The sequence below is a fragment of the Thermobia domestica genome, chromosome 1 (genome assembly GCF_964235325.1).
Source record: "Thermobia domestica chromosome 1, izTheDome1.hap1.1, whole genome shotgun sequence".
NCBI lineage: Eukaryota > Metazoa > Arthropoda > Insecta > Zygentoma > Lepismatidae > Thermobia > Thermobia domestica.
The window spans coordinates 29,951,619-29,974,546 of NC_137454.1; the positions used below are offsets into that span (position 1 = coordinate 29,951,619).

A 22,928-nucleotide genomic window follows, 5' to 3' on the forward strand; every position below is an offset into this window, starting at 1 on the left:
AGTGTCACTGTTCATCTCAGCGACATCGAAAACTATGGATTCGACACTGATATTGGTAATTTCGATCATTTTTATACATCTCCCCTCTTTTCCTCCCCCAAGTTGCGTGGCAGAATTTAGATTTAAACGGCATCGAAAGTGTCACTGTTCATCATAGTGACCCCGAAAACTATGGATTCGTCACTAATATTGGTCATTTTCGATGATTTTTATATTTCTCTTCCCTCCTCTCCCATGGTGTGTGGCTGAATTTAGATTTAAACGGCATCGGAAGTGTCACTGTTCATCTCAGCGACACCGAAAACTATGGATTCGACACTGATATTGGTAATTTGGATCATTTATATACATCTCCCCTCTCCTCCTCCCCCAAGTTGCGTGGCTGAATTTAGATTTAAACGGCATTGAAAGTGTCACTGTTCACCATAGCGACCCCGAAAACTATGGATTCGGCACTAATATTGGCTATTTTGATCATGTTATATAATTCTTTCTTCTCCCAAGTTTGCGGGGCTGAATTTGGATTTAAAAAGCATCGGAAGTGTCACTGCTCATCTCAGTCACCCCAAAAAATTTTACAGCACAAATGTGCTTAATGTAAGTAATGCGCTTCAGAATTAGTCTTTCGGAGTTTGACGAACTTCTAGTGAATTTATCAATTCAAAGGTATATTCTTACATTTCTCTGATGTTAATTTAACCTCAGTTTGAAACATTACATAGCCATACACACACACACACACACACATTCTGTGCACTGGGCCCCAGGGTATGGATTCGATGTATCTTGTTACACAGAATCTAAATTTCGAAATCCCAGGACGACCGACCGTGTCAAATTTTTGTTATGGGCGAAAAACTTGAGCAGTTTTGGATAGGGAAGATACACGTAACACTACCATGTCCAAAAAAAGTTCTATTCAGCGGACCCCAGGGTACGAATTCGATGTATTTTGTTACACAGACTCCACATTTCGAAGTCCACGGGACGATTGGCTGTGTCAATTTTGTTTTATGGGCGAAAAACGTGTGTCCACCTAGCCAAAATCGCTCAAATTTTTGACTGTGCTATCAGACGGGAAAAATGAACTTATTACTTGTTTTCGCCTATATGAAATTATATAATTGACAATTTAGTGACGTTCTGAAAGGAGAGGATAAAATACAATTCAACTTTTGAAACATTTATTTTATTTATTAACATTAAGAAACAAAGTAAACTTAATTACAATTCTTCAAAGTGCTATGTCTACGACCGGACAGGTGGTTATTAGTTTGTAGAGATATGGTTAGCACTTCAGAACACTCGCTGTTATTTACTTTTCTATACAGGCGTTCGTCACTATTAGTTCAAGTGTCTAGTAGACTGGAAAAGTGTCACGTCACAACCTTCTCGTTGCTATATTGCTTTTATCTGTACTACTAGTTCTGAGGATACTAAAATAAAAGTTTATGCAACTACGAAAAAAGTGCAGCATAGGTGTCTGTGTCTAAAATATATAGAGAAAAGCATGGCAGTTGCCATGATACCGGGCAGGACATCACTATTTCAGTTTATTACCTCACGATGCCAGATATATACCAATAATTTTGACCCTACCAAGAACCTTGTGCATTAGTCATCTGCTACAAAGGAGCGCAGTATAGGTAGTTGGAATATAGGACACAGATGCGAAACAGCATTATCTAAATACTGATCTGAAGTGGATATGGCCAACTCTAGTTCTTAAATTTTCATCTGATCATGGATATGCACTATGCAAATGCGTTTCAGGATGTAACTTTATAGCTTGATGGAAATCTATCTAAGTTAATGATGCAGGAAACATTTGGAAGATTGATTTATCTTGACTTTGAAGCATCGTAAAGAAAAAGGAGACTATAACTTGCCTTTCCATACGACTGCATGATTATATTTTTAGATCTATAATCTTTAGTCTGGGAACGATAATGCAAGGAAGGCAAATGTCCCTCTAATGTGTTGTCCTTTTATTAAACAGTACATAATTTTAAAAAGATTCAACAACCTTACGTCAAGAGGATCATCTCTATCTCTAGCGGGAAGGTCAGCACATGCACAATTGAGTCCTGACATATCTCGAATGACAGAGCAAAAATACAGTTTACAGAATGGAATTCTATTCTTAGATACCTGAAAAGACAATGTCTTTTTCTTTTAATAAACTCGAGAATGCAATTACCTCTTGGGAAACAGACAGGCGATTGTTTCGCAAAAATGTTATGACGCACATTTCGTTTCTTGCTCTAGAAAAATAACTGAATTAAAGAAAGAACAAAAAAGAAAATAAATCGCAGACGCAGTTATTTCTTGGAACCTGTACACTTTCTCTTTCAATCGTGGCAGCAGGTGTGTTGAGGGTAAAAATATTTCTTATTAACAACATTCAGATTTACTCAGAATCTTCTCTCATTTAAATGTCATTTTTTAAAAGAAAGAAAGCGCAATACAGGTTGTCTGGTGTTAATTTAAAGCAAAGCGCACGATCTGCGAATTAGTTGTCAGAAGTAAAATTTTACTTTCTTTTTCAGTTTATTCCTTGTTCTCAGAAACGATTTTCTGGAAGAAAGATTAGCATGTCGTCTAGATGTCACTTCTCATTAAAAACATCTAGCTCTGAACATAGTATTAGAGAGATTAATTTTCGTCCTCGTGGAAAAATTCTTGAGTAATTTCAAAGTATTCTAATAATTACAAGATTCTCGGAATTAAAGTCAAAATTATTTCCTACACATATACATTTTATGCTAAAGGCACTTTAAAACTCAAAAGATAATATCGGAATGCGTTACTAATAAAACATAATTCGAAATTAGTTAACTTGAAATTAGTAAATGTACCTTTCTCTTCCCCAAATATATCATTCTCCCTCCCAAATTTACCATCTTGCTTCCAAAATACTATTCTTCCCCTAAATTTACCATACTTCCGCCTAACTACCATACTAACTCCAAGCTGGGGCCGCGGTGGCTCCGTGGTAGAGGGCTCACCTCTGGTGCATGGGGGTCCTTGGTTCGATCTCAGCTTGTACCAAGTGATCTTTGTGGTGAACAAACACCATGCGCGTCCGGTTTCTAGAGGTTCTCCCGTTTCTTCCCACTTCATTCCACTATTTCATTCATTTCTCATCATCACCGTTTTCTTTAGCCTAGTCGGCACAACCATGGGACGTAAAACTTAGAAGATTTTATTTTTCTAAGTCCAAGTTTACCATCCTTCTCTCAAATTACCATTCTTCCTCAATATTTACCATCCTTCCCCCAAATTACTATTCTGCCCTCCAGCATGATTGTACCAATTTCAATGAAAAATTATGTCAAGCAAGTAATTTTAAGGGAGCAACTTGCATCCTAAAACTCATCTGTGAGCAACTCCTTTGTGTCCGAAAAGGACATTAAACTCCGATCTAATAACTCAAAACTAACACTGTTAGAAAATCTAAGGGAAAGCTGTGAAGAATATTGGGTGTAAACAAATGTTAGAAAAATAAAAGTAATGGTGAAGAGAACAGGGTGAATTTGATGAAATGTAAACATTGAAAGGGTGGAAACGAAACATTGAAAGGATACAGGTGACATGTTTCAAGTTCGCAGTACAATCAATAGTAACAATCAGAATAGGGATTTGGTTGATATTTCAAAATATCAATAAAAACATTTTACTAATCAGTGTATTGATATTATGATATTTTTCGATATTTAATATTTTCAATTTTCGATTTTTTTTAAAAAAATTGATACTTCGTTTTTTTCGGTATTTCGATATATTAAGTTTTGACTTTTCATCGATATCAATTTTTGACATACAAATTCCGATCTCGCGTAGTCCTAAATCTGGTGTTAATAAGAAATAAATGAACACGAATAGGAATGGCGAAAAAATCATAGTTCTTTATATTAAAATTGAAGAGTTCAGGGTATAAGAATGATAACCCTCATTTTAAAACCACTTGAGTTGGTTACTGAAAAACAATAATAACACTCATATGTGCTGAATTGCGAAAACAATTCAAGATAGAAAAAATAGCATTCTGAATAGGCTGTTGTTTCAAACTTGAACTCATTCGACAATTCAGCTCATATGAGTGTTATCATTGCATTTCTATAACTCACTTGGTTTTAAAATGAGAGTTATCATTGTTTTCCCCCCAAACTCTTCAATTATAGGCCCTGAGTTTCTTATATTAAAATTATAGAAATATTTCAAAGGTAATTTATATACCAACTGTTCAAATGATAACACAAGTAATCGAAATTATTTAAACTACTGTATTTTTCGTGGATTTTCTGCATTTAACTTATTATTTTTCCAATTGATCTTCTTTGTAAATGAACTTACATATATCTTTCTCACACACTATATAAAGAACTATTGTCTTGTCTTGTCTCGAACCTCTTGCGAGGTATTATTATATTTATAAGCCGAGCTCTAACAACCTGGTCTGCTATGTCTCTAAAATTTGTCTTAAATAAATATATGTACGAAAATGGCACGTGCCAAGATGGCCGAAATTGCCTGTTTTAAGTAAAAATGTTTTTCACACTGTCACTGTAAGTAAAAGGGAGAAACGAAACGGCGCATGACCTCGTGGAAAATGTAACACAGTGTATGAAAATTGTAACAAACATTTAAATTGTTAAAAGTAAAAATTGTAAACATAAAATTTTAAGAAAAATAGTGAGAGCAAAGCTCCCCAACACTTATCCTTCGCAGATCTCCTTTTCTATAAAGAACTATCCAGAAAGAACAAGTTTCTACATGTTTGACCACAAAAGAAGGAATGATACCATGTAATACAGACCATACGAAATGATATCATAAGATACAGACCATTATCCTTAACATATATACACTTCAACAAGTCATCGTTACATAAAAAAGAAAAGAAAAGAAAGAGAAAAAAGGTATTTCGTGGGTCGTTAAATAAACAGTATCGAAAAAGACTCTCCAAACATTTCGTGATTAGTATTCTAGAGAACAGAAATGGGAATATTGCGGCAGAACATGGAAAGTGGCTGGATGTCGAGAAAGAGGAAGAAAATTAGTTGGGTGGAATAAAATTCGAATGAAGAAGTGTTGGTGAAAGTTGGGCAAAGACGAGTAATAGTGGAAGTGGCTGAAAAGAAGCAAATGCATTGGTTAGCGCATTGTTTGAAAATAACTTATTATGGCTGCAATATAAAGTATAGTAAAAGGGAAGAGGCGGAGGGGAAGGAGGGTAGCAGAGAATTACAGGGCAGATGGAAGTGCCTAACGAAGGGCAAGTGATCTACCAATGATGGCAACACACTTATGATGATGATGATTGAATGATTGATTGATTTGTATTTACATCCTTTGTCAACACTGAGGCTAAATAGGGTGATACCCGTGGGCGCCCGAAGAAAATTTTCTACGGGGGCCATCTCCATGGTTATTATATTACCTCTAGTATTTATTATACGTGGTTTGCTATATTACATATACATTTTTGTGACCCGGGGGCGCCCATGGTGATATCTACAATTTAAGTGGGATCTGAACTACTTTTATGCGTTAATTCGATGCTTTCCCACTGGGAATCGAACCCGGGATCTCGTAAACCAAACGAACACGCACTAGTCGTTAGATTAGCGAGTATTATGATTATCTGTTCCCATAAAAGTGACTATGAAACGAATAATTTATATTTAGATTTATTAACCAGTCTTTTCACAAGCAATTGCATATTCTGCGAGACGTGATGAAGACAAGACGTAAAGCCTTTTTGGATGACAGTTATTCGCTCCGTCGTCAAGGTCGAGAGGAGCGTTTTCTCTGAATCAGACCATGAAGCTAAAGCTTTATAAATAGAGCGACCAAGCAACCAGCGTACCATCTCTCCACGAGTGAACAACCGGAGCCTTCCCTGGCTATTGAGGGACGGACACGAGCACACCGAGAATGCCGTCTCTTTCTTGCACAGCGAGGGAAATTTTCTGCACAAAGGGAAATATATATATTGTCTCAAAAGATAAAGAGAATATTTCGTGCAGTTGATAATTAGTGGGATTTTTAATATTAAATTAATGAAATTGAGTAGCAGTAATTTGTCAGAATACCCGATATATCTGGTGTACATTAAACGATTATATTAGGATCACGCAAGGAGGGGCGGTTCCAGGACGGACTTCTGATGGAGGGGCAGTGGGTTGTAATTCTGCTACTTAGAGCTACTTTTAAGAGCTCCAAACTCTGGAATGTATTTTATTTATGTATAAAATAAGAAAGTTTCCTCTTCTGGGGGGAATCTCCCCGATAGCCCCCCTGAATCCGCCCCTGCACGCAAGTGAGATTTATAAGCTTGTAATGTTAGACGTAAGTACATACGAACGTTACACCACACATAATTCTTGAACGAAAGCGAATTTTTGAATTCTGTCTTTCTCCCAATACACAACTAGAAAAATTATCTCGGGCAAGTTTGTTAACGGAGTCAACTCGTTAATGTAACGGGTAATGGTGACAGCTTCATCCGTTACTCCATACATGACTCTTGAGCGAAAGCGAATTTTTGAATTCTGTCTTTCTCCCAATACACAACTAGAAAAATTATCTCGGGCAAGTTTGTTAACGGAGTCAACTCGTTAATGTAACGGGTAACGGTGACAGCTTCATCCGTTACTCCATACATGACTCTTGAGCGAAAGCGAATTTTTGAATTCTGTTTTCCTCCCAATACATAGCTAGAGCAATTATGTCAGGCGTGTTCGTTAATGGAAACGATCCGTTAATATCGTAACGGGTAACGGTGACTTATGTCATGCGTTACTCCACACATGACTCATGAGCGAAAGCAAATTTTTGAATTCTGTTTCTTGCAAGATAGCTAGAGCAATTGCGTCGGCCGTGTTAGCTAATGAAGTTAATTCGTTATCTTCACACGTAACGTTAATTTTAACGGTAGTTATTCATATTTCATTTTCTACTATTGAAACAAGGTTAGTAGAAGTTACTCGTCTCACCGTTAGATGGCAACGGACATTCTCCAGCGAATGGCATCTACCGGACGAAATTTAAATTTCTAGTGCATGATCCTTTTCAGTTTCCAGAGTTTATGGATATCTGTATCTCATCGTGGCTGTCTGACACATATGCTTTCCATTTGTGTACGTGATCCCACGTTCGATCTCCGGCGAAAGTTCCTGTATTACACGAATGATGTATCGAGTCTCACTTTCGGCAGTAGCTCTCGTTTCTTATAGGGATGATTTTTTTTAAAATAGAGACGTTAACTTTGTTAATTACCTACTTTTTTTTACCGCTTTGATTGATATGGTGAATTATGTTACTGTTTCTTTTGAAATGAACTAAAAGTTTAATGCAGTAGAATCAGACTAATTCGACTCGTGATAACTCGACGATCATTCTTCTGTTTTTCTTTCTTTAATTGCTAAAATGATTCCTGATAATCATTCAGAACATTCTCTTTGAAATAATATTGTGGTTTATTAATAGCTAGATTGAATTTTTTTGAGTTTTACGCCCCACGGTTATGCCGGTTAGGCTAAAGGAGACGATGAAGATGAGCAATGAATGAAATGGTAGAATGAAGAAAGTGAGAGGAAACGGGATCCCGAGGAAACACACGCACACGGTTTGTCCACCACAAAGTTCACTTGGCGGGAGCAAAAGTCGATATATATATACTCAGTGGCGTATCTACGATTTTGTTTCGGAGGAGCTTTGCCTGGAAATGTGAAAATTCTGCAAGATATTTCATTTACTTTACTACATTAAGAAAGATTTCGGGGAGACTTAAGTCCGGAAGCCCCCCTTAATTACACCACTGTATACACATATGTTCGTATTGGATCAATTGATTTTGCAATCTCTAATAAATCATAATTGTAAAAATACAGATTGCATCAGTTTCAAATGTCTATTTAGTCTCTTGTAGAAGTGGAGAGAATTTTCCATTGTGATAAGAGATTTACTGATGGGAAAAAATGGGAAATTTCGTCTTCTCTACCTGCAAACAACACTGTTCTGGCATCGGTGACCGTGTGTGTGTGTGGTACTGCCAAGAGCCGAAATCCCAAAAGGACATCAACAACCATCGTCTGTTGGAATTTGTGGGTGAAAGAAGAATTAAAGGAATTTTCAGATTGATTGTTGGGACAGTTGCAGTGAGCGAACAAGAAAAGATACTGACTGGTCCACTACGGACGAGATATACGTAGCCCACAAGTCAACGCTGCTAACCTGAGGCCTTGTCCAATTCAAACGAACGAGCGTTATCTTTCCAAGAAATCATTTATCATACTCATTCAAGACTTCAACAGCTTAGTTCATTTATCAAAGTCTTATTTTAGCGTTCATTTATAAAGAACCTTCCAGGTATAGTATAGTTCATAAACCTTATTTGCATGGAACCAATAACAATGATCAAGAGAAACAAATATGGTTGTCCACGAGACGAGACAACATAGAACTTTCAAAACGAGATACTAGACGAGACGAGACATAGCTCTCCTATAATAGAAACAGATGAGCTGTAGACAAAGTTCTCGCAATAGAAATGGATGAGCTAAAGATAAAGTTCTCCTAATAGAAACAGGTGAACTTTAGACAGAGCTCTCCTAATAGAAACAGATGAACTTTAGACAAAGCTCTCCTAATAGAAACAGATGGACTTTAGACAAAGCTCTCCTAATAAAATAGATGAAATTTAGACAAAGCTCTGCTAATAGAAACAGATGAACATTAGACAAAGCTCTCCTAATAGAAACAGATGGACTTTAGACAAAGCTCTCCTAATAAAACAGATGAAATTTAGACAAAGCTCTCCTAATAGAAACAGATGAACTTTAAAAAAAGCTATTCTAATAGAAACAGATGAATTTTTAAATACGAGACCACTTCCACGAGTTCTTTTCGAGATGAAACAGACTCGAAAAGTAGGGAAAAATAGAGAGCCAAAGCCTATATTTAAAGATAGTATTCTCACTTTGATCTAGTGAAACTGAGGAAACATCGGGTACATTTCAAGCGGGCACGGTAGTTCAGCGGTACAGCGCTCACCTCTGGTGCAAAGAGAACCTGGTTCGATCCCAGGCAAAGTGAATTTGTGATAGTCAACATCGTGCCCGTGAATTTTCGGAATTCTTCCATTTCCTCGCACATTTTCATTTTACCAATTATTTCAAATCTTTCACTTTCATAAATTAATCACCTGTCTATTTCAGCCTAAAGGGCGTAACTGTTGGATATTAAAGTAGAAATTTCATTTCATTTCATTTGAAAAAATTCAGTCGGAATGGCTTGTTTCGGGATTGGCTCGATTGAAGTAAGAACGCTACTTACTGTATTAAGCTCGTAATCCAAAACAAGAAGTTACACGTTGCACTGACCTTAAATTTATCCCTTAAACAGGATACTATCGTTATTTTTGCTAGATTAACCTTTGTTCGGATTCTAGAGTCTATAATTCTGGCTTCCACGTCGGGACTATTTCGTTTTTAAATTTTGGGATAAATTAATAGGAATAAATCTCTCATAAAAGTAGCTAATGTAAGTCAAATGTGAAGAAATATTCTACCGGGTAAACTACCTTACTCCCAAGTGGGCAAACTGCATGTGGCTTTGAATCCAGAAATGTACATGGTACTCTAGGTGGAGCCAGGATTCGAACCCCTTCCTGGCTTCAGGAGGCTCCCGGATTGGATTGGACTCTGTCGGGTTGCTGACAAGCCGTGGGATACAGTGCTTAGCGGTGTTGGGATATCTCCTAACAGGAAAGAGGAAGATTTGTTTTTCCTTAACGCGAGCAGATGCTGTATATGCTTGAGGGTTCTAAAGATAGGGGAATTTGCTCAAGCAGTAGGTATAACTGGTGAATGGATCTTGATCCATCGCGAAATGGACGTATCTCATTACCTTTCTTTTGAAAGGTGTTAGCAAATACCCAAAAAATGGAAGGAGATTTGTGACGTTAATAGTAGAAACCTGACAAACTTGTCCAACTAGTGATAAACTGAAAGGATGACAATTGTCTTCCGCGGACCTGACGTATTCTCATTATTCACTCTATCTTCAGACGGATGACGGGTCGAGTCATAAATTAATACAGCAATAAAGTCCACGGTCAACTCCAAGGAGCTGCTCCAAGTTTGATCGTCATCTTAAATCCTATATGTATGTAGCTTTGGGTTGTAGATTAAGGGGGTAGACTACTAAATATTTTTGAAAAACTAATAATTTTTCTTTTGCCCGTTTTTCGTAAATGGAAAGAGGTAATAAAATGTAACTTACTACAATAATAGATAATGTTATTCTACACCCGAAAATACGAATCGGAAGAATTTTCTGTGTTGCCATCCATAGAAATTACAGTGTGACCAGAATTTGAATTACTCAAAAATCTAGATAAAGGCAGCGACTAGAAAAATGAACTCAACGGTAATTGATGACTTATCATGCTGTCTACCTTTCTTGTTTACTACTTTTTAAAAAATGTTTCTACTTATTTTGTAATAACTTATTTATTTTGTAATAATTTATGTAAGTTTTATAAAATAAATAGAAATGTTATTTAAAAAGTAGTAAACAAGAAAGGTAGACAGCATGATAAGTCATCAATTACCGTTGAGTTCATTTTTCTAGTCGTTGCCTTTACCTAGATTTTTGAGTAATTCAAATTCTGGCCACACTGTAATTTCTATGGATGGCAACACAGAAAATTCTTCCGATTCGTATTTTCGGGTGTAGAATAACATTATCTATTATTGTAGTAAGTTACATTTCATTACCTCTATCCACTTACGAAAAATTGGGAAAAGAAAAATTATTAGTTTTTCAAAAATATTTAGTAGTCTGCCGCCTTAAGGCAATTTCAGGAGAGATTGCGCGGTAGGGGGTTCGCGCGGAGGCCAGATGGGGGAAGAAAGGGGGTGGCGAGTTTTAATGAACGGAGAATTGGCAACTTTGTAACTGAGCTCATTTGTGACTACCTTCAATCCCCCTGAAACTTGCAGTTGTTTGTTGGAAGGTAGCCTCAATGCATGAAAGGTGAACTAAAGTCATCCTCCCCGCCCCCGCCAATTATCTCGGGCCCGTCTGTCTTAGTACTCTGGCTATGGGCCTAAGGGAAATGTTTTGTTTCAACGCAGTTTTATCCGTTAACTCTGTCTATTTTAATGTTTGTTATTATGCTTTCATAGTACCAATATTAAGTAATTATCGTACAGTAGTTACAAATTTTTGCTGTCAGTTCTGTCATGATTCATCTTGACATATTTTATTATTTCCATCATTTCAGATTGTTTGTGTAGTATCATCATCGAGCGCGATCTCACTTCCTCATGTGCGCAATCACCCCAAACCCCTGTAGGAGAGATCTCGCAAAATGGTGTACGGGTTTTGTAAAACGGTCACCAGTAACACTGCAACCACTTTCAACAATGCACGTCTGGTATTGTGCATAAGATACCCAACTACACACTGTGTCATGCTCAAAGACGCCGACTTTCCAAAATTTATATTATATCAATTGCGGGAGTCTTAGCTTATATGTTTACAGGGAAGCCTCAATATTTGATTGATTTATTTTTAGTTAAAATCTTTTATGAACACTGTCATAAAAGGCTGTGCTGTGATCAAGTAAAATATACCGGTACTATAAGGATAAGCTGGGGCTGCCCTAGCTCAGTCGGTAACACAGCTGAAGAGAAACGGGTTCAAACCCAGGTCTAAACTAAAAATCTTGTGGATGCACCACACCCATAAGATTATTTGTGTGAGTGCCGGAGCCCCGGAGCACCCACGTACACAGAGAAAAATTCCGTTCTCCGGACAGCGGTATATTGTACAAATATACGGTACCCTCTTGCTTACTATAGAAATCAGTACGGAGCATACGTTATCCGTCTGCTACATAGGCACTGCCCTTAGATGTTACATCATGCCGTTGCAGGATGTCTGACATCTAACAGTTTTCCGTATATCACATGCATATACTTATGTTACCTTCGTCAGCTATATGTTATATACGTCCATTTGTATGTGAGATCATGACCGCCTACATTGTTTCATACGGAAAGTACGTATAGATGGAACACTTATACAGAAATTATTATAAAACATGCGTTTTCAGTCTACGTTGTCCAAAAACTACAGGAATTACGCATGTAACCTATCTTTTTAAGTACGCCACCTACATTTTTTTCTCGGTGTAGTCGGCGCGCATGGTCATGCTTAAAGATATAGCTTCAATATTGGCTACTTTATGCAAGTTTGTTGAATTATCCACGAATTGTCCTTACTTTACCTAAGTTTCTAAAAAAAGGATCATCCCAAATTGTGGATAAAGGCACAAGTTTATGAGTTTATCTCATTGATCATAAAAAAAAAGTCCCTGGAATTGTATCATATTCCGTATACGGAGTTAGGAATTGAATAGAAATCTAAAAAAAAAAAAAGTCTAAATTTTGCCATAGTATTGTTTGTATATGAAAGTTCGTCGTTAAGTTGTAGAAAGGAGCTGAGGCTGAGTTTAAAGTTTCGTACGAGACAAAAGTAGTCTCAAAAAATTGTGTGAAAGTAACGTTTTGACTCGGGAAGTGTTGTAATGGAAGTGCTCTGTCTCGTATCGTCTATCGTGATGAAAATGATGACTTTTTTTTCGTCTCGTGGACAACCCTAGCGGGAAATGTTAATACGCGTGGGAAAAATATATTTGTGTTACAGCAACAAGAAACTGATAGGATAATATATGGCAATGTCGTAAGGGAAGAGTAACAATAGTTATAAACTGGCTTAACTTGGCTTGGCAAAGGTTAGAATCCAATGGCGAAGTTTCGTTTCTGTGGCAATGAATCTTGGACTTACTTATATTTAAAAAAAAAAAATAATAGAAAATAAAAGACGCAAGTGTAAAAGAAATCTGCTATGTGGCCAAAAGCTGAGTTTTCTTTTGTTATTTTGTTGTCATTTCTTTGTGTTTGCTTGCTGTGAAGTGAGGCGAGGGCAGTTATACTTTTCCAACAACTACCTATTTTTGTCTGTTGGATTGCACGTGGTCTATCGCAGGGACCACTGGAATGCGTAGTATTCTGCTAATCAAGGGCAAAGCTAATTCTTTAACGTTGAATCATACAATACATAGAACGGAGAACAGTGTTCATTTCATCCATGGCTGATTGTAGTATCATCCATACATCATATTCATCTCCCTAAGATGCTACATTTTATAATCTTCGCACCTTCTTGGAATATTCAAAAATCTCTTTCCCGCAAGTTTTCCCAACTATGATACTGTACTCACTCATATTTTAAATGCTAGTGGCGTAACCCACACTTTTTACACATCCCGACTTTATCATATGTATGATATTTGGTTATTCCCATCTATTGTAAAGTTACGCAATGTGTTTACTTTCCTAAAATCGCCATCTTTATTCATGTCTGCGCGTAAAATTATTTTACTATAAGGTTTATTTTTAGAAATCCTTAGTCTCTTTTCTTTCCGCGTAAGTGATCTTTCGACATTAGTCACGTCATTTTTTTGTTCGAAGTAGTACTATATTTTCCCGCCATTAATTCACTTTTTTATTTCCGTGTTGCTTTTATCTTGTTTGAAACCATTATGCTTAATATTTTAAGTTCTTCACTTCCTATGTTCCCTCCTAATCTGTTAATGATGACTATGTTTTCTCTCTTACATTATTATATTTATTAATGCTGACTATGTTTTCTCCCTTTCATTATTAGATCTATTAATGATGACTACGTTTTCTCCTTTACATTATTATACCTATTAGTGATGACTGTTTTTCCCTTGCATTATTATGGCTATTAATAATGACTCATTTCCTCCTTTACATTATTATACCTATTAGTGATGACTTTGTTTTCTCCCATACATTATTATATTTATTAATGCTGACTATGTTTTCTCCCTTTCATTATTAGATCTATTAATGATGACTACGTTTTCTCCTTTACATTATTATACCTATTAGTGATGACAGTTTTCCCTCTACATTATTATGGCTATTAATGATGACTCGTTTCCTCCTTTACATTATTACACCTATTATGGATGACTATGTTCTCTCCTTTACATTATTACACCTATTAATGATGACTACGTTTTCTCCTTTACATTATTACACCTATTAATGACGACTAAGTTTTCTCCTTTACATTATTATACCTATTAGTGATGACTGTTTTCCCTCTACATTATTATGGCTATTAATGATGACTCGTTTCCTCCTTTACATTATTACACCTATTAATGACGACTAAGTTTTCTCCGTTACATTATTACATCTATTAGTGATGACTACGTTTTTCCCTTTGCATTATTACACCTTTTAATGGCGTGGGTGGGATAGTGTACGGCATAGTGTACGTGGGTATTCTCAGGTCCTTTTTTTAATGGATGCCCACGCTTCACTACTTATAAGATATGCCTAAATCACAACGTTTCGTAATCTGTTTATATATATATATATATTTAACAGATCCAACACTCCACTGGTTCCCAAACAGGGGAGGCTACCCCTGAGACGCATGAAACAAAATCAAGACGGTACAGGTTATTGAAATACCATGATTTGCAAAATTAATTTTACACTTTAAAGGCGTCAGATTTTTCTTTTCAACCACGATTAGTTAATCCTTGTATTAATCAAACTTCCAATTAAATATTGAGAATTTGTTTTACTGATTCCAATATGTACTCTTTGCGGCAGAAACATTGACATTACGCAAAAGCGATGAAAAAATTGCAGGCTTTCGATACATAGGCATGGAGAAAAAAAAGGAGAGAATTAGCTGTGTTGAACGGACAACGAATGAGAAGGTGTCAAAAAAATTAGCAGTAGGGGAAAAAATGAGAATTTTAGATATTATTAAGAGGAGGAAGAGGAACTGGTTAGCATATTGGCTCAGGAGGAACTGTATTATTAGGGCCGTGCTGGAGGGTATTGTGAAAGGAAAGAGAGGGAGAGAGCGAAGCAGACTAGTTAAAGGAAGGTATTAAAACAGAAAATTGCTACGTCAAGACGAAGAGACTAGCTGAGGACCACTGAACGTCGAAACTTCTCAGTTGCAGCAAGTATAAGTAACCTGCCAATAATGGCAGAATAACTATTATGATGATGATGATATATTTAGCAATATTGACTAAAAAAGAGAGAGAGAAAATTAAAATAATAATTATTATAATCAAACCTCTTAATATTTTAGAATAATTTGAGTGAAAACTGAAAACGATTCAACTGTCTATCTCTTTTGTGTAAACTCAATTTATATAAATACTTTTGACCTGTATTAGATATACATAATAACGGCATCAAACTCCAAGTTAAATCCAAGTCTCACTTGTGAATATGGATTACTAGCATCAATTACCCACTTCGTTGGGTTAAACTTAAAATAATAATAATAATATATTTCGTTAGTCAGTCACTTTTTACTTTTAGTAAAGCGATCTCTGATATCGGTCATTTTCGATTATTTTCATATTTCTCTCTCTTCCTCCTCCAGAAGTTGTGGGCCTGAATTTGAATTTAAACGGCATCAGAAGTATCACTGTTCGTCGCAGAGACCCCAAAAATTATGAATTCGGCACTAATATCGGTCATTTTCAATAAACTTATATATATATCTCCTCCTCCCCCATGTTGCGAGATACGGCATCAGAAGTGTCATTGTTCATCTCAATGACGTCGAAAACCATGAGTTCGACATTGATAATGGTAATTTTCGATAATTTTATATATCTCGTTCCTCCCCCAAGTTGCGGTGTTGAATTTGCATTTAAACAGGATCGGAAGTATCACTTTCACCTTAGCGACGCCAAAAACTATGGATTCGACACTAATATTTGGTCATTTTTGATCATTATTATGTATCTCCCTCTCCCCCAAGTTACGAGGGTGAATTTAGCCGTAAACGGTATCGGAAGTGTCAGTATTTAACTCAGCGAACTGGAAAACTATGAATTCGACAATAATATTTGTCATTTTCGATCTTTTTTATATATCTTCCCTTCTCTCCGCCAAGCTACGGGGCTGAATTTGGATTTAAATAGCATCGGAAGTGTCACTGTTTATCACAGCGACCCCCAAAACTATAGACTCCATTTTAATATCGGTCATTTTCGATCATTTTTAAATATCTTTCATTCCCCCTCCCCTCAACTGCACCGTCAGAGTGATATGACAGAAACCATCTCAGGTCGATCCTCATTTACGTTGAAAATGAGATCGAGTTCGGTCGGGTGGTCCAAGAGTTATTAAATTTAATTTATTTTTGTACATTTTCCACCCCATCCTCCTACCCTAAGTTCTACCGTCAAAGTGATTTGATAAATGAAAACACCCCAAGTCCGAACCTCATCTATGTTGAAAATTTGATTGAGATCGATCGGCTGGTTCAAGAGTGATGAAGTCACAAAGACGGCACTTAGATTTTTAATTTTTCACATATATTTCCCTCCTTCCCCTCCCCTACGTTGTACCGTCAAAGTAAAATGATAAAAATCGCTCCAGGCCTGAACTTCATCTATGTTAAAAATTTGATCGAGGGATTGGTAGTTTGGTTCAAGAGTTATTAAGTTTTATTTATTATTTTATAACTCCCCCTTTCCCCTCCCCTAAGTTTTACCGTCAAAGTGAAATGATGGAAACACTCCCAGGCTCAAACCTCATCTATGTTGAATATTTGATCGAGATCGGTCGGTTGGTTCAAGAGATTAGGAGTCACAAAAATAGTCACTTTCAATTTTATAATATAGATTTATTATTGTAGTATAATGTTATATCGCTCAATCCTCGATGTGCCGTATACCTAAGGAGACTAACATTTACAGTATGTTAATAAACAATTATTGAACGTATAAGCATCCGTCCTGAAATCAAACTTGCGGTCACATGCACTAAGCTTTTGTCAATGCCATGAAAACGTTATTTCGATATTAATTTTATGAGCACACATTAAAAATTTCCAACGAATGCTTGAGTCTCGGAGCCAAGGCCATACCCATATAGTAGACACCTATGGTGTACGGTATTACCGATGTTCAATACTACATTTCTCTTTAGTTTTGGAAGAAGAACACCACTAATATGCTTTGAAATTAAATGAAGAATCTAGTTTAACGTCCAAGGGAGGCGGTAATGATGAGAAATGACTGAAATGGTGGAAAGGAGAAAGTAGGAGGAAACGGAAAAACGTCGAGAAAATCCACGCACACAGCGTTTGTCCACCAAAAAAAGCTCACATGTCGCAAGATGACACTTGTGTGGCTTGAAAGCGAGCAATATCTACAGAAAACGCGAACAACCAATTCAGAAAACGACATACTGTAGCTATATGCTACAGGGGCAGATCGACTCACACGGATTGCATAAACTACTGGGAACACATTCACTCCAGCAGCATTTTTACTGAAGCCAGGAAATCCATCTCGTTTTTTTTTTTTTTTTTTTTACATTATATAAAAAAAATTCAGGTAGTGCCGGTACTTGTGCAAGACTCTTGCGCCGCAAGAGTCTTGGTCTTTCAGGTATGGTCTTGGTCGTGGTCTTGCACCACTTGGTCTTGGTCTTGGTTTTGCATCGAGATTACTGGTCTTGGTCTTGGTCTTGGTCTTGCATGCAAGACTCTTGCGCTCATCACTACTTGAAACGTACTATTATTTCCTCACTCAAACAGAAATGTTTAAAAATGTTCAAAAATTCCCAGGTAAAAAATAGTGAGAAGAAACATAATTTTTGAATAACTTTTTTGAAAACTTGTATATTAATTGCACCTAATTGCTGTTTCTTGGTATTTGATGCCTATACCATCACTGGAAACCGGCAATTTGTATACTTATAGCTTTTAAAATCAAGAAATATTCTTTGGACGGGGCATGGTTAGCATAGATTAAGAAATATATATGATACAGAAAAGTTTCTACTATATGAATATGCTTTGCACACATTTCCTCCGGATATTAGCCAGACAGACACATTGGTGCCAATTTTTTTCCCCCGCTGTTCATTGTCTAGCACAAGAGAAAATATATCATTGACTGCAGAATAGTGCAACGCCCTAACGTCCTTCGCGGCGTCTTTTGAAGGCGTCACGCGGTCCCCTCATTAGGAACCGCGTTGCAAAATGCATCCTACTTTTTCTTCTATTTCTCTTTTAAAAAAACAAACAAAAAATTTATTATCGTTTAAAATAGTATTTCGTTCTGAAAGAGCAGGCATCGTCACGCGTGGATACGTAAACGAAACAGACACATGCATATATGCATTTTACACACGCCCTCTCTTTTCACACACGCACACACACTCCTTTTCTATTAATAGCATCTTTCTCAGAACATGCTCGAACAAGCAGATTGCAACATTCGATGATTTACTTTGGCACGGAACCTCCTACATAGGTAGGCACACTGAGGGAGGTCCAACATACAGAAGATTCACACATGCTCACATGTTTAAGTTTTTATTTAATTTATTTATGTATCTTTTAAACGTTGACAATGTCCATAAAATGTTTCGTGTGTAAGAAAGAACAGTCTACTCAGATGTTCTGTAAAAGTAGACTAATAGAATAATAATAATAGTAGAATAATAATAATAATAATAATAATAATAATAATAATAATAATAATAATAATAATAATAATAATAATAATAATAATAATAATAATAATAATAAATTATTAGTGGTGTTGGAACCGGAATCAGTATGCCAGATTAAGAGGGAGTAGGAATGGATAAAATATGGCTGTATTGATTACAACCATCAATTTAACATGAATAATAATCATTTTTCATTATAAATTTAGCCTATACAGTATATACCAAGGATCTTATAAAATAGAGGATCTGCCCCCATATATATCTTCATCCTATTAAATAATGAAGCCAAAAAACAACCGAGCATCGGCACGTCTGATTGGCTACTCTCGTTTCCGACATCGTCTGATTGGCTACTTTCGTTTTCGCCATGTTTGTTCGCGATCCTATTGGGCGGAGTGGGCAGAGTAGGGGTGGCAAAACTGTGACGTATGACTTCAAGATTTTATTGTAAGGGCAGATCCTCCATAAGATCTTTGGTATATACAGTAATGGAAAAATTAATGTAATTTTATGTGTTTACATGTTTAATACGAAGGTTTCTATATACGTAAGTAAGCATAAATATACAATGAATTACTCATCAATTTAGAGGAAATTTTATACAGAATGCAAATTAAGTTACAGAATTTATCTACATTTGCAACAGTGGGTGATCAAATTACTTTGATTTAAGCTAAAATTTAGTTTGGATATCCACGTGATTTGATAACTAGATTGCACTGTTTTGACCTAAAGTTTACTAAGTTTTGCAGTGCCATTACTTGAATGCATCGTTTGCCAGGCCAGGCGTCGTTTCTGTTGTGGGTGTCTTTGCTCGAACCATAACCTTCAAATCACGTCATAAAATTTCAATCGGGTTCAAGTCCGGCGAATTACCGGGCCAAGGAAGTGATGTAACATACCTTAAGGTCATAATATAATCGTTTGTAACTCTTGCATGGTGGTAAGCAAGGGCGCCGATTCCAGGGAGCCGGGGACCTGCCCCCCCAAAGCTCATGTGGGCCACCGAATTGTATTTATGAATATACAATATTTAACATAATTTGAAAGCATAATTTGTCTCAAAATTCTCATATATGCCTTCTGCATCTGAATGCCCCCCTTAAATTTACAGAGAAATCGGCGCCCTTGTGGCAAGGGGCAGAATCGTTTTGAAAAATAAAGGGTTCACTGTTGAATAAATATTTTCCCAAAGGTAACATTTTAGTCTGAAGAATTATTTTGTGTGTTTGTGCATTAACAACACCATCACAACTATGGATTCTACCGACCTCACTGGAAGAAATAACACCTCCAAATCATGACTCTTGTAGAATACTTCGAGATTTTAAAAGTACTCGCAAGATTAAGTGCTTCACAGACATGAGATACATCCTAGCACGTGAACCATTTTCATAAATGTTGATTTTTGTCTCATCGCCGAACAGTACTTTGCGCCATTGTTCACTAGTCCAATCCTTGTGAGCCTTGCCCCATTGCACACACAATGTATGTTGTATTTGTGTAAGGCATGGTTTCTTGACAGCCGTGTGTGAACGTAATCAAAACATATTGAAGTATGGGAAATCGAAATATTCATTAGTAATGTTAGTAATGATATTTGAATATACTGATGATATATTGAAATATTGTACAGTACCACCCACAGATGATAACGTAACAAACAGTGGCGGCTCTTGAGAGACGTCACATCGCTGAAAATTTTAATGTAGTCATTACAAACTAAGAGAAGAATACTTACTTTATGCTACTGATTCTTGTATGTAACTTTCTAAAGCTGTATGAAGATTTCTTCCCTTAGCATGCAGCAATAAAATTCTAACTTTTATCCACGTGACCAAGAATTATTCAAATATCGAATTTTATTCGAATATTCGAAATGAAATGAAATCTTTCATTATGATCTTTAAGGCTAAGGGATACGATGATTAAACCAAGTGAATGATGATGGAAGAAATGGTGGGTTGAAAAAGTGGGAGGAAACTGGAGTACCCTGAAAAAACCCACAGAAACGATGTTATCCAGCACAAATTTACTTGGCCGGGGATCCAACTGGGGTCCCCATGTACTAGAGGTAAGCGCTTCACCACTTAGCCACTGTGTCCCCCGACCCGAATAACCGTATTGGTACTCGTATTATAACAATACTAGAATAAATCTTAAAGATCTGAATAAGGACCAAGGACTTAGCTGTTGTTTCAGAAACGCACGTTAAGTTGAAGAAGCACTTCCGACAGATTGGTAGTAAGTGACTTGAAACTCACACAGTGAAGGGTATTTTCCATTCAGGATACTGACATCATTTCAAGATGAACACACTAAACAAATGAACATCGTCTGACAGAGCCATCTGGTTTTGATTTTCTCCAATTAACACCATATGGTTTCTCTAATGACTATCTGATACACCACGTGTATTTTCTTTCTCTCTCTCTTTGTAGCCAAAGAGATCATGCTTTCGAACAAAAACATGTGCCAACCAGAGCACCAGAAAGTTTCATTAAACAAAGACCTTTAATGTGGTGCATTCAGCACCAGACCAAATCTAAGGTTATAACAATTTACTTTGTGGCAAACGGCTAACCATTCAACTGATATGAGATAGTTGCTGGTAAAATAAGTACTTATAAGATGGTTTGTGCACAGACTAATCAGAAAATAACATTAGTTCCAATCCAGAGTTTTCATTGCAGAAATCAGGAACTCCCTTGTGGCTAAGCGGTTAGCATACGTGCCTTTCGCGTGGGAGATCCGGGTTCTATTCCCGGCAGGAGTTCATGCGGTTCGGCGTCCGCTTGAGCTGTAGGTCCACGTTTCATATAGCCTCGCTGCTGAAACAGACGCTAAATTGAAATTAAAAATAAACAATTGCAGAAATCAAAAATAACAATAAAATTATTTGCGTAATTATTCAGTACCAGGGGCGTCTCCTCAGGAAATGCTCCGGTGCTCCAGCACCCTCCAGACTTTTAGTGCGGGGTGCTCAGCATCCACTCAAAAGAGAAGTAGAAGAGAAAAGAGGAAACGATAAGAAAATAAAATTGAAAAGAAAGAAAGAAAAAAGAGTGGAAATCCCAATATTTCGCCACATTTTTTAAATGGTAATAGAGCCTGATAATTTCTTAGGGCGCAGAGGAGCAATATGAAATCTGGACAGAGTTTACCAGGAATGAACACACGTAAAACTGTGACGCTGAGAATTCAGTTTTTAAAGCGACAAATTGAACGAGAGGTTTTCTGTACTATTGTTTTCTGCTAAATTTTTTCACACTTCTTATATCGCAAATTGTCGACGTTCAGAATGGCGTGACGAGAATTTATATCAAAGTTTAGAATCTTGGAATCCTAGAACGTCTCTAGCTACGCAGCTATACTCTTTTTCAAGAATACATGTTTTTCACTATGGAAAAATAGAAAAAAAAGTTAATTTTCGTTCACAGTATGTAAAACTGCATTTTCAGGAGACAATTTTCAAAAATTTCCCGGGAAGAATCCCCTTTGCAGTGACGACACTAAAAATGGGCAACTGACGATGGCACCTCCCGTAGGCGTCAACTGTTACCCGACTGCTCCCCGACATATATTGTGGTTTAGGTCAAATGATATAAAATTATTATTTTCGGTGTATAAAAAATAGCTACTTCCCCCCAAAAATAGCTTTGCCCTTTCGCTTGCTCCCCCAGGTAATTAAATCTGGCGTCGTCACTGCTTCCTATGCCTAAGTAATATTGCATACTTTGAGATGCCCCGGTCGTCAACTCTGAGAGCGCTCTCACTGATTTTCAAAATTCGGCGCCTTTATTCAGGACTACTTAGTTGACGAGTACTTACAATGGAGATAAAAATCGTCCGAGTACAGTTGCGTACGTGCGAGTAGTAGTAAGGGGAAATGGCTGTCGAAACCCTACCTCCCTGGTAGCCAGTTCTCTGGCAGTCCACCTCCTGTCCTTATGCAGCATTGATTGAATCAATTTAATGATTCGGTTTTCGACCCCATATCGACCTCCACCTGGTTCCTGTTGCATACTATCACGTCCTGCACGAAACGCTGCAACCTAACATGCCACAGCCCTAAACGACAATGCGTTATTACCGCATGCTTCACGTAGTCCAGAGTGACATTCCCTGGTGTTTTTTACACGGGCTACTTCGAACTTTATCCATGCACGTTGTTCTAATTTGGAAAACATTCCCTTCAGAGCGGTGTGATTTGACCAAGGATGTTATAAAATAGAGGATCTGCCCATACGTATCTTCATCATATGAACTCAATGAAGCCGAAAAACAATCGAGCATCGTCTG

General features: G+C 36.9%; 1 protein-coding gene across 9 annotated transcripts in view; it reads right to left on the reverse strand.

Moving 5' to 3' along the window:
• The window catches only part of Obsc (Obscurin), a 633,182-nt gene that overhangs the window by 360,828 nt on the left and 249,426 nt on the right, over positions 1-22,928 (reverse strand). The window lies entirely within an intron of this gene.